This window comes from Bubalus bubalis, chromosome 20 (genome assembly GCF_019923935.1).
Source record: "Bubalus bubalis isolate 160015118507 breed Murrah chromosome 20, NDDB_SH_1, whole genome shotgun sequence".
Taxonomy (NCBI): domain Eukaryota; kingdom Metazoa; phylum Chordata; class Mammalia; order Artiodactyla; family Bovidae; genus Bubalus; species Bubalus bubalis.
The window spans coordinates 29,965,481-29,982,448 of record NC_059176.1 but is presented as its reverse complement, the minus strand read 5'-3'; the positions used below and the strand labels follow the sequence as shown (position 1 = coordinate 29,982,448).

Below are 16,968 nucleotides of genomic sequence, written 5' to 3'. Positions count from 1 at the left end.
TTATATTTGTACAAGAAAGCCAAGCCTATTAATTCTCAGTTCTTGATTTCTAAGGCTCATAGGCTGGGAGGAATAACAAATGCAGCCCAGCACCTGACATGATAAATGTTGTCCTAAAATAAATACATGTGGGTCAGAGTGTGTGTGTGTGTGTGTGTGTGTGTCTGTGTGTGTGTGTCTGTGTGTGGGTAGGTATATGATAATAAACTCATGACAATGTGAAGAATGAGAGTGAGTTTGACAATAACCTTAGAAAATTCAGATATACTTTAAGGACTATCAAAGGACTGAAACAAGCCCCTTGACTTGTCTTTTTTTCTTAAATAAAATGGTTAAAGATAACATATTCTAAGTATCTTCCAAGGAAAGGCAATATTCTAATATAATAACTCTTCCAAGAAAAGACATTGCCTAAATAGCATATGGATGGATGAGAATGCAAACCTGAAACCAATTATCAAAGAAACCTGACAGCTATTTGACACTACATTCTCTGACAATAAAAGATGCGTAATTTTTTATGAAGTTCATCCACTGCTATAAAGCTTCCTGTTAGATGCCTCACAAGATTAAAAACTGTATCTATTACCAAGGTCACAGGTCATAGCTTCTTCTGATGAGCTTAACCTACATTTCAGTAATAAAAAAAATGAAAGTAGCTCAGTCATATCTGACTTTTTGTGATCCCATGGACTGTAGCTCACCAGGCTCCTCTGTCCATGGGATTCTCCAGGCAAGAATACTGGAGTGTGTTGCCATTTCCTTCTCCAGGGGATCTTCCCCATCCAGGGATCAAACCCGAGTCTCCTGCACTGCAGGCAGATTCTTTACTGTCTGACCAATACCTGATACTAAAAGTAAAAGAGAATATCAAGAACATTAGCCAAATATTTAACAAGTGCCTGTATGAAGCATAAGCTAGAATCAAGATTGCTGGGAGAAATATCAATAACCTCAGATATACAGATGACACCACCCTTATGGCAGAAAGCAAACAAGAACTAAAGAGCCTCTTGAAGAAAGTGAAAGAGGAGAGTCAAAAAGTTGGCTTAAAACTCAACATTCAGAAAACTAAGATCACGGCATCCAGTCCCATCACTTCATGACAAAAAGACGGGGAAACAATGGAAACAGTGAGAGACTTTATTTTCCTGGGCTCCAAAATCACTGCAAATGGTGACTGCAGCCATGAAATTAAAAGACGCTTACTCCTTGGAAGAAAAGCTATGACCAACCTAGACAGCATTTTAAAAAGCAGAGACATTACTTTGCCAACAAAGGTCCGTCTAGTCAAAGCTATGATTTTTCCAGTAGTCATGTATGGATGTGGGGGGTGGACCATAAAGAAAGCTGAGCACCAAAGAATTGACGCTTTTGAACTGTGGTGCTGGAGAAGACTCTTGAGAGTCCCTTGGACTGCAAGGAGATCCAACTAGTCCATCTTAAAGGAAATCAGTCCTGAATATTCATTGGAATGATTGATGCTGAAGTTGAATCTCTAATACTTTGGTCACCTGATGGGAATTGCTGACTTATATGAAAAGACCTTCATGCTGGGAAAGATTGAAGGCAGGAGAAGGGGACAACAGAGGATGAGTTGGTTGGATGGCATCACCGACTTGATGGACAAGAATTTGAACAAACTCTGGGAGTTGGTGATGGATAGGGAAGCCTGGCATGCTGCAGTCCATGGGGTTTCAGAGTCAGACATGACCTAATGACTGAACTGAACTGTTCTATCCCGGGAACTGTGTTCTAGACACTGGAGACTTACCAAGGAAGAAGCACCAGTGCACACCTCCCACACATATGGTCAAGGGATGCTGGCAGGATGCCCAACCCACAGCTATGTATTAAGAAGCAAAAGCAAAATGAGTGGACAAAAAAACGCCTTTGAAAGGGATAAATATCATTGCTGTGGCAAAGGTACTGGTTGCTCAGAAATGGAGCAACCTTTCCCCATATAAAACAGAGCCACCATGGATGGCAACATTCTCTAACCAATTCAGCAGCAAAAGCAGAAGCCACAAGTGAAATATTTGGTTAGATACCAATTTCCCTTCTTCCTCCCTCCCGTGCACTATTATAGTCCATTATCTAAAGTCACCATGTCTCTTCCTCCTCCATCTTCATATATACAAAGAAGGCTCTTTCTTCAAGGTCTATGCCAGTGCTTACCTATTCCAAGAGGTAAGCTTTCCTGATCCCTCTAATTAGTAGGATCTTGTCCTTGTTTGTCTCTGCCAAGGCATAGTCTCTCCCAAACTGCCTTTACTACTAGATGGTACATTTTTAGTGTTTTTTTTGTTTTGTTTTGTTTTTGTTTTTGTTTTTGTTTTTTACAAATCTCCTTCTAGATTATTCTGTTTGCCACATATGCAGTAAATTTCTAAAAAAAAAAAAAAAAAAAGTGTACCTTACCTCTATTTAGTCCTTACAGAAAATATACACTGTCTGAAAAATAGAAGGTACTTGAGAGATAGCTGCAGAATTAGATTCAGAAACAGAGTTTACATATAGATGCTGCTGCCCCTGCTACTGCTGCTAAGTCGCTTCAGTCGTGTCCAACTCTATGAGACCCCATAGATGGCAGCCCACCAGGCTCCCCCATCCCTGGGATTCTCCAGGCAAGAACACTGGAGTGGGTTGCCATTTCCTTCTCCATTACATATAGCTAGCTATTTATAGATATACACATGTATATATAATACCAAAATAATCTAAATTTATTTTTTATAAAACCTTCTAAAGGATTTCCCTAGCTACTTCTCAAAATTTCTAAAATGTTTTTATCAAAAGTTTTAAGGCTCACTGATGTTGACAAATAAATCACTTAAATTATCACATTGGTATTAATAGTAATGACTTAATTTGGCATAAATTAGGAATTATTTAAGTTCACAAATCCACCTCTCCTCTTAATATATGGGGGATGTAACACCACACACTTCTTACAGATCCTACATTCTCCAGATTTTTTTTTACACACAGCTCTTCAGCACCTTTTTTTCATCTCATCATCCATGTCTATACATACAACCAATCTTTCTTTCATTTAAAACATACCATTGTACTCAGTATAGCACCCTTGATAAGTATATGGTAGATACTAGATAAATAATTAACTGGGCTTTCTCTTTTCAAGATTCAAATTTCCCAAATACCTTTGCCAAATTATTGAAGAAATTTATCTATGTATCAAAATCAAATTTCTGTGCCTTTTCCACTAAATTTGGAATATTACTGGCAACCAATACCAAAATAAACAAACAAATAAAGGACAGAAGAGTACTGACATTGGACATCATCTCTTTCGGAAGTCTGTTTTGTAGTTTCTGCCTTACAATAAAAGTTTTAATCAAATTAACTTTCTTTGCAGGGCTAAAAATGACTTAATGCTGTGAGATCTATTACATATACGTCCTGACCTCCTATTACATATTAACTCGAAGCTCCTGGTGTGCACTGGCTTTAGTGTGCTGAACTGTGGAACTTTAGAAGGGGACCCATTAGACTGAGAGCACATCAAATGCTATACAGTGCCCAGCTGGCACTTCAAAATGTTAGAGCTGATAATAATAAATATGAATAGCCATTCACTAAAAGGGAGGTCACTAAAATTCTAGGTGGCTTCATTCATTACTTACAAATAAGAATCTGTCAACATTTCCATCAAACACATCTATTTATAGAATGTTACAGCCACAAAAGTTATTTTGGAATAGAGGCACCATTAAGAATGTCCATCAAAGACTATTTCTTCATAATGTTAAAAATAAGTTCCATTCAGCTCTATGAATCTGAAATACATAGAATACCATGTTTTGTTTTGTCACTAAGTTGCATCCAACTCTTTCATGACCCCATGGACTGCAGCCCACCAAGCTCCTCTGTGGAGGAGTTTGGAATTTCCCAGGCAACAATACTGGAGTGGGTTGCCATTTCCTTCTGCAGGAGATCTTCCCCACCCAAGGACTGAACCCAGGTCTTCAGCATTGCAGGCAGATTCTTTTACCGCTGAGCCACTGGGGAAATCCTTAAAATAGCATATATATTTCAATAACGTATCTGTTTTTACTTCCGGAATGGCGACTGATGCAATATCTCAGCATACAATTCAAACTTTTAAAAATGCATCAATGATATAAAACTAAGTTACAATAATGATATTAGCAGATTTTCATTTCCTAGTAGAAAATACATTTCATAATAACAAAAATGTAAAAGATAAGATTTCAAAATTGACACAACAGAGCAATTCATTATCGGCAAAACCAAATTTTATTGTTTAAAGGTTATATTTTATTGTGGGTGTTAATGACCAAAGTTAATGGTTTTAAAAATAACTGGAATTTAAATTTAAAAAATTATAGTATAGCTTTATAGGTTTGTTTTTCAAATATTAATGTCATACTTTTCGTCTTCACCCACATATATGGTGCCAAAGTTTTCCCTCCCTCATTTAATTTGTTAAATATAACTTCTCTTAAAGTTAGAAAAAAATGTCAATAATTCTAGTCACAAAATGTATACGCACATGTGATGAAAAAATATTTTATAATCTTTCAAAACTGAAAGAGGAGAAATGTCTATTGCCATTATTTTCTTCTGCATATGGTTCTTAGTGTCTTACCTATTACCACTGGATTCATGGCTATCGATTACAGTGCAGGAAAGAGTGCATGTACTTGGATTCTAGTCCAAGGTCACCTTGTAATTCTGAATCCTAGACCTGCCCTTAGGTCTCACCCTACACTAACAAAATTTCTTTGATAATTACTAGGAACTACCTGTGAAGCTATCTTCACTTCCTGAATGCATCCACCAGGCAGTCAGTGAGTGCTCTTTATTTACCAAATACACCATCTGAGGCCGAGATTCAAAAGATATACAAAAACTTTTGTATCTCGGACCTCATGAAGCCTGGAATCCAGCAGAGAAAAGAAATATTATACAAATAATGACATGAATATTTATATACAGTCATGCCACCTGCTTCAAAGGGAAAATTTAGTGAGAAATGGAATTGTATAACCAGGGAGGCTTTTTCTGAGGAAGAGACATTAAAAACTGAGACATTCGGGATGAGCAAGGGTGAGACGAGTGAAGGGGAAGGGAGGTCCAGTCAGAAGGGATGAGATGTATGAATGCAAGGAGGTAGGAGGGGCTTGGGGTCTTTAAGGAACTAAAGAAAACCATCAGAGCCAACAACAAGGAAAGAGGCAAGAAGGATGTCCTGGGTGGATCAGTCGATGGTGCAGGGCCTTCCTGGCAGATTACTGTCAGTGTCATGGATTGTGGACTTCATCCTAGGCGCGAGGAGAAGCAGACCATCTTCACTGGGAAGTCAGAGCCAGAGGAGTTCCAGTGATGTAGTCTGTGCCTTCTGAGAAACAGAAGAAGGCAAAAATGGGACAGGGTCTGTGGAGAATGAGCTACAGAAGACGTCACTGGAGGGTTTACAAAGAGCTATGCTTTAATGAGACTTGTGTTTGTACAAAAGTCTCTTCTTGCTCGGAGAAGAGATGAGAATACCTGCAGTACAAGCAAAACTGATGATGTGCAGGACTGCGCAGCTAACAGTGGAGATGGACAGAAGTGAACAGATGAGGAACTAACATTTGGAAACACAATAAAACAGACATGGTGATTATAAAGTAGAGAGGGAAGAGAGAGAGGGTGGTATTGAGAACGACTTCTCAATTTTTGAAATAAGCATGGGCAACACTGAATCACCCTGAATCAAGTGCTATCTCTACTGTCAAAGGAAGAACAAAGACAATCTTTACTGAGCTTGAAATGTTATTTCTTCCCCAGGGCTTTAGTAAAGTCAGTCTAAAACGAAGATAATACAATTATGTAAAGTTTAAAAATAAAATAAAATTTAAAAAAATAAAAAAATAAAACGAAGATGTCCTACTTAATTTCTAGCCATATGACATTAAGATGTGAACATTCAAATAACAGTACATATTTAAATTCAAAGCCCTGAAGAAAAGCTTTGAAAAGTGGATACCCTCTGGCTCAATACCACGTTTATAAGAATAAATACACCTTTATGTGTATTATGCTTCTCAGATTACTCTCAACTACCTGGATGCTCACTCTCCTCCAAGCCACTGTCATCTCTCATTGGAATTCATATAATTCACTATGTATTATGCTTATTTTTCATTCCATTTCTACCCACTAGAATATAAGTTCAAAGGGAGCAGGGATTCTATCCATTTTGTTCACTAAAAGATCCATGTCCTAGATTAGTGCTTCATCTAAGGTAGGTGCTCAATATACATTTATAGAACAAATGAATGGAGGAAGGACAAAGCATTATCTCACTGAATCATGTCCCAAGCCTTAGTGGTAATAAGGGAACAAGGATCTCCATTTTGTTTATGAGAAAACAAAGGTTATGAGAATTTAAATGATTTACCTATGTAGCAAATATACGAGGCCAGAACTTAAATCCAGACTTCCTGACTCTTAAGTCAGATAGATCAATTTTTATGCTTCCTAGTCATCATGTTTTAACATGGGCACCCAAACACATACTCTCAGATATTCCCCATCAAAACTGTTAGCCTACAGAGAGATATGTTCTTCCCTTCTCTAATATTCACTTAGGTGACAGGAACAGAAGTGGATCCAGTGGTTTTCTCTCCCTGACAATTAGTAAGCCATCAGGAAAATAAAAAAAAGAGAACGTATTTCTCCATCAGCAAAACCTTTCGATACGATTATAATGCTGGGCCAACACAATACAAAAATAAACAAGACGTGTGACCACAAAGTTAAAGTATATTACATCATGGTGGCTAAGCCTTAGTTACATAACATGATACAAAAATGCTGATGCTTCAATTTATTGTGAGAATTAAATTTAAAAAATAAGAGAAAGAGGCAGGAAAGACATTGGCTTCTGCAACTACAACCAGCACAAAAATGAGTCTTCTTGTAAGAGCCTAAGAAGAAAACAAATCCAGCAACTATCATGCTTAGCAAAAAAATGGGCAGTGGAAGGGACTATAGATACAAAGTACGAGATAAAATAATGATATTAATATGTAAGTCTCCTAAATGTTTTTTTTTCCTTTTAAAAGCATGCTTTCTTTTAGCTCTGACTATAATTTTTTTTAATTTGTCATATACTGTTAAAAATTAAATACAGTAAAAATAAAAACACAATCTCATCAGCCAAGAAAGGCCATTTATTTATATTTTAGATGATCAGATTATCTTTTCAGACTTCTATGTATACATACAAATTTTAATTGGCTCACTTCATACCTGTTTTATAAACCTTTTTTCACTTTACCATGTGATACAGATTCCTTTTTATAAATAAAAACATAGTTCTACATCCACATTTTAATGCCTACATAATTCTTGATAGTGTGAATATAACACAATTCATTTACCTATCCTTATTATGACATATTTCAGTTGTCTAGTGTATATATCCTCGGATAAACAACTATGCTGGATATCGCTGCACATATGGTTGGATATTCCTGCACATATGATTGTATATATGTGAGATTTTCATCTTAAAAAAATCTAAGAAATGGAATTGCTAGATCAAAGAGCAAGAATAATTTCTATGTATTTTAATTTATATCCTCTAGACAGGTGATTCCAAGTTTATATTCGCATCAGTGAAACACAAGAGCAGTTCTTTTCCATCACCAAGTATGACTGTTTGCATCTTTACCCAGGTAAAAGGTGAAAACCAGTCTCTTAAAGATGTTTCATGTGCATTTTTGTTACAAAATTTCCCAAGCTACTGGCAAGACCTTTTTTTCCAAATGACCTATTTTTATTCTTCAAATCCACAGTAGAATCACTGGGAGTGGGCCCCAAGACTGCATTTTTAACACACTTGAAAGATAATCCTCATGAACACTCAAATCTGAGAATCACTAGCCCGTAAGTTAGTGCTGAAGAGTTTACAAATGTTTGGCTTACTTTGTCTCAATAGATATACCCAACGAGCAGGAAGAAGAGGAAGATCAGGAGATACTTTCAAAAACTAAAAAAAAATAAATAAATAATAATAAGGCTCAGAGAGGCTTAATAACTTGTCCAAAGTCCCACAGCTAATAAAAGAAAGAAGTCTTCATAATGCTACACAACAGAGATAAGAAATCTTCCAATTTCACAAATCTTAAAATGATGCATCTTAAGTTGGAGAATATTTGGAAATAAAATTATGTTACTCAGCCAACTCAGATTTAACCTTAAGCTAAAAGTCACCATGTAGGGAGGAAGTATTATATAATGTTTTTTATGTTTCAAACTGATATTTTTAGACAGGAATTAAAAAGAAACACTCTAATAGAGAAAGCAAAGATGAAGCATGTGTTAGGGAGGAAGGTGTGGGCCAAAACCCTCACTAACTTTCTACGCTGCTGTAACCCCATGAGAGGCTACAATAGATTCGATTCATTTTGAAAAGGGGGTATTTTCTATAACGAGAGGACGAATGCCACATGAAAGTAATCCTGTGCATTCCAGTCCAATGATCTTTGCTGTGGAATCACAATCCAGTGGGAAAACAAGTGTTCTGAAGCAAAAAGACCTTTGCCATTTATTAATAATTCAGACTTGTTATCAAATTCTTTTTGTCACAACTTCCTAATTTATCAGGTAAGAATAGTTTCAATCTCGGAGCATTTTTATGGAGATAAAAAGAAAAAAAGGAAAGAAAATAAGAAAGATGATCTGTATCTGGTAAGTGCCTAGTTATTCTAAATTTTTCTAAATATATGATTAAAAATTAGAGTTGCATTATTGAAAGATTGACTTACTAACCTGGCAGAAACTGACTGCTTCCATATGATCTCTTAGTATTTTGACAGCTTAACTAACTGTTCAGTGCACAATAGCTGTAGTAGGCAATCAAGCAAAACAGGAACCACTAATAAATCTATTAAACCTTCAAAGAAAAGTTCAGTTATTGCTGAAGAGAGTGCCATGTCTAGTTATTTGAAGAAAATACTTTTGCAATTTTCAAAATATCATCTGCATATGAAGTTTAATTTGGATGGCGTGTGTTAGTCGCTCAGTCGTGTCTGACTCTTTGCAACTCCATGGCGGGTAGCCCTCCAGGCTCCTCTGTCCATGGGATTTTCCAGGCAAGGATACTGGAGTGGGTTGCCACTCCCTTCTCCAGAGGATCTTTCCAACACAGGAATAGAACCTGGGTCTCCCACATTGCAGGCAGATTCTTTACCATCTGAGCCACCAGGAGTCTTTTTCACACACACACACAAAATACCCCAGAAAACTAAAAACACTTTACTTTCATGAAGATATGAATGAGCTTAAGTGTAAAGTATGGAACAGATATTAGTCATGTATGCTGTATCACTAAAAACAGACATATAATACTTTAATGTGTGAGGGAAAATAGAGTTTAAAAAAATAGTTTGGTAAGTCCTTTCTCCAGGATAAATTATTTTTCTCAGTAATTTTTGAGAAAATATAAATTATGAGTACTAATATTCAAGAAATAGTAGTTAGCATTTTCTTATATATTGAGGTACTTTCTCAAAAACAATCTAGTATACTAATATAGAGCTACTTATGTTAACTGAAATGTAAAGGAATATACGATATACCTGATACATTATGTGCCCCTTTAAATTTAAAACAGGTTACAACTGAAATAGATCTATCCTAAAAAAAATACTGTTTATTTCACAAATCAAAAAAATTAAGTTTTTATTATTCATCATGGTTCCAAAACAGTATATCTAACTTTTCAACTCTGGATTTTGCAGTTCTACATTTATTTGTATTTTTCTACATTAAGACAAGAATGTCAGAGACTCACTGTATAATGTTTATTCAGATCATTAAATGTAATAATCATCTCAGTTTGAAACAGCCACAGAGGCTACTTCATTTTTAAAAGGATTCAAAAATTTAACTACATTTTAGCTAATGTGCCTAAGGAAGCTATGATGTGGTCTGTGAACTCCTTTAGGCAAGGCATGGTCTTTTTCTGTTTTTACATCTTTTTGCCGAGGGCAATAAAGATTCACTACAAAATCTTTACTGAATAAATGAACCCAACATTACTCAAATACTGATGCTTTTGATGGATAAGATATACTATATATCACTTGATTATTAGACTTCTTAAAACACTCATCATTATATCTTCAAACATAATTAGATTGATAATTCAAGATACTGTTATCACTACTCATGTTGCTTTTGTTTTTAATTGAGCTGGCTTAAAACTGGACTAAATAGGCTACTACAATTCACTCCAAATGATTGGGTGTGTCCACAGGACAAATTGCTTGAGCCTTCCTTTGCTACACTTACTATATTTTAAGATATTCCTTTTAAAATAAAGTGAGATATATTTTAAAGAATGAATCAACATTAAGGCTCTTATCTTTTTTAGAGGAGAGAAGGCAGAGAATATCTCAGTGGGCTGAAAAATTTGAAGACTCATCCAGAAGGTTGATTTACAATATCTTGATCACTGGAGTGTTCTGAAGTTTAATTGATTAATATTTATGAAATGCTCAAAGTGCAAATTCTCATACTTATGATGCAAATATGAAAATATTTATATCAAGGTTAGCACTTGCTATTTTGAATTCAAACCACAATTCACTAAGAATCAATACAAGCACACACCAGTAGAAGGCAGTTTACATCAAACAAACACAGTGTTTTCATAACACTGAATTTAGACACATTTGTAAATAAAAATCAAACATCTCCTTATGAGAGTTTCTATGATCTAAATCAATTTACAAATTCTCAAATCTTGCCAAAAAATTTTAGGATCACGGAACAGGGTCCCAAGATGGCAGCATAGGAAGACCTCTGAATTCATGTCCTTCCACAGATACGCAGAACATCACCTACATAGAGAACAATTCAACCTGAAGACCTGAGGGTTGATTCATTTTTTACATACAGTTTCTGCAAATAAAAGAACCAGATATAAATGGGTAGGAAAGACAGAGACACAGTATCCCCTGGAACCCAAATCCTGATGCTATGAACTATAATAGGGAGGGATATTGCTAAGGGGCCTGAGTGCAGACTCACCTGCCCTGGGACACAGTGATAAAATAACATTTAAAAAAAAATAATATGTTAAAAAGCTGGACTATACAGGAAGGAAATCCATTTACTAGTACTAGAAGTTCTGCCAAACAGCTAGGAAATTACCAGAGTCAGCTCCGAGGTTGGAAGTACCAGCAAGAACCACAGTTTGAGGCCCCTTAGGACTCCCCCTAGCCCCAGCCTTCCTGTCAAGGTGGACACAGGCACAGTACTCCTCAGGGACTGCCCCCAGCCCAGGCTGCTCCATCTCCAGCTGCCCTGAGGTGCATTCACCCAAGGACTACACCTGGCCAGGACCTGTTCCAGCTCCAGCCGGCCAGTCAAGCCACCAAGCACAAGTAATCTGCATAGGGGACATTCCCATATAAGGCCGATTCTTCAAGACCAGGAGAGGCAGCTGTTTTGCCTAATTCATAGAAACAAAAATCTAAAGTCAAACAAAATAAGGAGACCAAGGAGTATGTTTCATACAAAAGGAAAAATAAAACTCCCAGAAAACACCCTAATGAAATACAGATAAGTAATTTATCTGATCAAGAGTTCAAAAAAGTAGTCCTAAGAATGCTCATGCTTTCTGAGGAGAATGGAGAAACTCAATGAGAACTTTAAAAAAAAAAAATTAGAAAATATAAGAAAGACCAGATTAGAACTGAAAAATACAGTAACTGTAATTTTAAAAATGCACAGAAGGGCTCAACAGCATACTAGATGATACACAAGAAGTATAAGCAATGTGGAAGAAAGAATGGTGCAGACAACCCAATCAGAACAGCAAAAGAAAAAAAAAAAAGAATATTTAGAAATGAGGAGAGTTTAAGGGACAACATCAAGTACACTAACATTTGCATTACAGAGTTCCCAGAAGACAAGAGAGAGAAAGGGGCAGAAACCGTTTTTGACAAAATATAATGACTGAAAACTTCTTTAGCGTGGGGAAGGAAACAGACATCCAGGTCCAGAAAGCACCAAAACTCCCAAGCAAGATGCGTCTAAAGAGATCTACACCAAGACATATTCTAATTCAAACAGGAAAAGCTTAAAATATTGGGTTAGCCAAAACGTTCCTTCAGATAATATGAGAAAACCTGAATGAACTTTTTGACCAACCCAATAAAAATAGAATTTAAAAGCAGAAGAAGAAAAACAACTAACTAAATATAACAGAAATCTCATAAGACTATCAGCTGATTTTTCAGCAGAAATTTACAGGCCAGCCAGAGGAAGTGGCAAGATGTATCTGAAATACTGAAAGAAAAAAACTATAACCTAGAATACTCCATCTGGTAAAGCTGTCATTCAGAAATGAAGGAGAAACAGTTTCTCAGATGTAAAAACTAAAAGAGCCAACACAACCAAAACAGATTTACAAGAAATAGTAAGGGTCTTCTTTTAGTAGAAAGTAAAAGGCCACAACGATAAACAAGAAAATACAGGAAAAACCTCACTTATATATAGTAAAGTCAGTGAATCAGCCACTTAAAAAGCTAACATGAAGGTGAAAAGAAAAAAGTACTATCATTAACTGTAACTTCAATAACTAGTTAGACCAAGTGAAGTCACTCAGTCGTGTCCGACTCTTTGCGACCCCATGGACTGTAGCCTACCACGCTCCTCCATCCATGGGATTTTCCAGGCAAGAGTGCTGGAGTGGATTGCCATTTCCTTCAACAGAGGACGTTCCCAACCCAGGGATCAAACCCAGGTCTCCTGCATTGTAGGCAGACGCTTTACCGTCTGAGCCACAAGGAAGTCCAATAAGTAGTTAAGGGATACCCAAGATAAAAAGGTGTAAAATATGAAATCAAAAACAGAAAATGTAGAGGAAAAGGGTACTAAAAAGGTGATGCTTTTGGAATGCCTTCAAATTGAGCCTACAAAACAAAGACTATTAAAAAAAGGATATTACCTAATGAAAAAGGGGTCAATATAATAAGATATAATATTTGTAAATATTTACTCACTCAACATAGGAGTACCTAAATGTATAAAACAAACACTAAATAAATAAAGGAAGAAATAGACAGTAATACAATAATAATATGGGACTTGGATATCTCACTTAGGTCAAGGGACACATCACTGAGACAGAAAATCAATAAGGAAACACTGGCCTAAAATAACACATTAGATGAAATAAACGATATAGAGAGAACCACACAGCCAAAAGAAGCAAAATACACATCCTTTTCAAGTGCACATGGAACATTCTTCAGGATAGATTATATTTTAGGCCACAAAACAAATCTCAATATATTTAAGAAGACTAAAATCATATCAAGAATCTTTTAGACCACAATGGTATGAATTGAAGTCAACCACAAGAAAACTAGAAAAGGAAATAATAATATGGAGAATAAACAGCATGCTACTCTACAACCAATGGGTCACCACAGAAAACAAAAAGAAAATTTTAAAAACCCTTGAGACAAATGAAAATGGAAACACAATTGCCCAATATATATGGGATGAAGCAAAAGCAGTTCTAAGGGGAAAATTCACAGTGAGATAGATCTACCTGCAGAAACAAGAAAAATCTGAAATAAGTAACTTTAAATATACATTTAAAGGAACTAGAAGAAGAACAAGCAAAGCCCAAAGTTAGTAGAAGTAAGAAAATATTAGAGCGGAATTAAATGAAATAGTCTTAAAAAGCCATAGGAGAACTCAATGAAACTAAGTTTGTTCTTGGCAAAGATAAATGAAATCAACAAATCTTTAGCCAGACTCATCAAGAAAAAAGAGAGAACCTAAATAAATCAAATAAAATATGAGAGAGAAGAAATTAAGCCAACACCACAGAAATACAAAAGATGGTTAAGAGAATACTATGAACAGTGATATGCCCACAAATTAGATAACATAGAAGAAATGGATAGACTCCTAAAAGCTTAACAATCTTCCAAGATTAAATAATGAAGAAATAGAAAATCTGAATAAATCAATTACTATAAATGAAATAATTATATCAGTAATCAAAAAACTCCTGCAAAACCAAACTCCAGGTCCAGATGGTTTCACAGGTAAATTCTATCAAACACTTTAAGAAGAATTCAGACCTATCGTTCTCAAATTATTCCAAAAACTGAAGAGGAAGGATCACTGTTAAACTCAATTTATGTAGCTAGCATTTCTCTGATACCAAAACGAAACAAAGACAGTACACGAAGAAGAAAATTATGGGTCAATATCCCTGATAAACACAGATGCAAAAATCTTTTGACAAAATATTAGCAAACCAAGTAAAATAATAGGTTAAAAGGATCATACACTGTAATTGTGGGACAGAGTTCAAAAATAAAAGGATGATTTGATATCTTTAAGTCAATCAATAATATATATCCTATTAGTAAAATGAAGGATATAAATAATTTAATCATTTCAACAGAAGCAAAAAAAAAAAAAAAAAGCAACTGACAAAACTCATCTTCCACTTATGCTAAAAACTCTCAATAACAAAAAGCTCTCAGTGAAGTAACTTGATTGCTTGGCTAAAATTTCATTACTATATATACATTTTTGTTGTTGTTGTTGTTTAGTCACTAAGTTTTGTCCAACTCTTCTGTGACCCTATGGACTGTAGCCCACCAGGCTTCTCATGGCATTTCCCAGGCAAGGCTACTAGAGTGGGTTGCCATTTTCTTCTCCAGCGGATCTCCCAGACTCAGGTATCATACCTGTATCTCTTGCATTGGTAGGTGGGTTCTCTACCACTAGAGCCACCTGAGAAGTCCATATGTAGATATAGATAACTGTATGTGTGTGTGTGTGTGTATGTGTATCCATTCAGTTCAGTTTAGTTGCTCGATCATGTCCAACTCTTTGCTACCCCATGGACTGCAGCATGCCAGGCTTCCCTGTCCATCACCAACTTCCAGAGCTTGCTCAAAATTCATGTTCATCGAGTTGGTGATGCTACTCAACCATCTCATCCCCTATCATCCCCTTCTCCTCTTGCCTTCATCTTTCCCAACAACAGGGTCTTTTTTAATGAGCCAGTTCTTCGCATCAGGTGGCCAAAGTACTGGAGCTTCAGCTTCAACATCAGTCCTTCCAATGAATATTCAGGACTGATTTCCTTTAAGATTGACTGGTTTGACAATCAGTTCAGTTCAGTCACTCAGTCATGTCCAACTCTTTGCGACCCTATGAAACACAGCACTCCAGGTCTCCCTGTCCACCACCAACTCCCAGAGTTCACCCAAACTCATATTTATTGAGTCTGTGATGCCATCCAATCATCTCATCCTCTGTTGTCCCCTTCTCCCGCCTTCAATCTTTTCCAGCATCATGGGCTTTTCCAATGAGTCAGTGTTTTGCATCAGGTGGCCAAACTATTGGGGTTTCAGCTTCAGCATCAGTCCTTCCAATGAATATTCAGGACTGATTTCCTTTAGGATGGACTAGCTGGATCTCCTTGTTGTCCAAGGGACTATCAAGAGTCTTCTCCAACACCACAGTTCAAAAGCATCAATTCTTTGGCATTCAGCTTTCTTTATAGTCCAACTCACATCCATACACGACTACTGGAAAAACCATAGCTTTGACTAGACGGACCTTTGTTGGCAAAGTAACGTCTCTGCTTTTCAATATGCTGTCTACGTTGGCCATAACTTTCCTTCCAAGGAGTAAGCGTCTTTTACTTCATGGCTGTAATCACCATCTGTAGTGATTTAAGTTCAGTTCAGTTCAGTTGCTCAGTTGTGTCCGACTCTTTGCAACCCCATGAATCCCAGCACGCCAGGCCTCCCTGTCCATCACCAACTCCCAGAGTTCACTCAAACATACGTCCATCGAGTCTGTGATGCCATCCAGACATCTCATCCTCTGTCGTCCCCTTCTCCTCCTGCCCCCAATCCCTCCCAGCATCAGAGTCTCTTCCAATGAGTCAACTCTTCGCATGAGGTGGCCAAAGTACTGGAGTTTCAGCTTTAGCATCAGTCCTTCCAAAGAACACCCAGGGCTGATCTCCTTTAGAATGGACTGGTTGGATCTCCTTGCAGTCCAAGGGACTCTCAAGAGTCTTCTCCAACACCACAGTTAAAAAGCATCAATTCTTTGGTGCTCAGCTTTCTTCACAGTCCAACTCTCACATCCATGCATGACCACTGGAAAAACCATAGCCTTGACTAGACAGACCTTTGTTGGCAACGTAATGTCTCTGCTTTTCAATATGCTATCTAGGCTGGTCATAACTTTCCTTCCAAGGAGTAAGCGTCTTTTAATTTCATGGCTGCAATCACCATCTGCAGTGATTTTGGAGCCCCAAAAAATAAAGTCTGACACTGTTTCCACTGTTTCCCCATCTATTTGCCATGAAGTGATGGGACCAGATGCCATGATCTTCGTTTTCTGAATGTTGAGCTTTAAGTCAATCTTTTCACTCTCCACTTTCACCTTCATCAAGAGGCTTTTGAGTTCCTCTTCACTTTCTGCCATAAGGGTGGTGTCATCTGCATATCTGAGGTTATTGATATTTCTCCCGGCAATCCTGATTCCAGCTTGTGCTTCTTCCAGCCCAGCGTTTCTCATGATGTACTCTGCATAGAAGTTAAATAAGCAGGGTGACAGTATACAGCCTTGACGTACTCCTTTTCCTATTTGGAACCAGTCTGTTGTTCCAAGTCCAGTTCTAACTGTTGCTTCCTGACCTGCGTTTAGGAGCCCCCCAAAATAAAATCTGTCACTGTTTCCATTGTTTCCTCATCTATTTGCCATGAAGTGATGAGACCAGATGCCATGATCTTAGTTTTCTGAATGTTGAGCTTTAAGCAAACTTTTTCACTCTCCTCTTTCACTTTCATCAAGAGACTCTTTAGTTCTTACTTTGCTTTCTGCCATAAGTGTGGTGCCATCTGCGTATCTGAGGTTATTGATATT

General features: G+C 36.9%; 1 protein-coding gene across 2 annotated transcripts in view; it reads right to left on the bottom strand.

Moving 5' to 3' along the window:
- Nucleotides 1-16,968, bottom strand: part of PRKD1 (protein kinase D1) — a 343,077-nt gene that overhangs the window by 305,213 nt on the left and 20,896 nt on the right. The window lies entirely within an intron of this gene.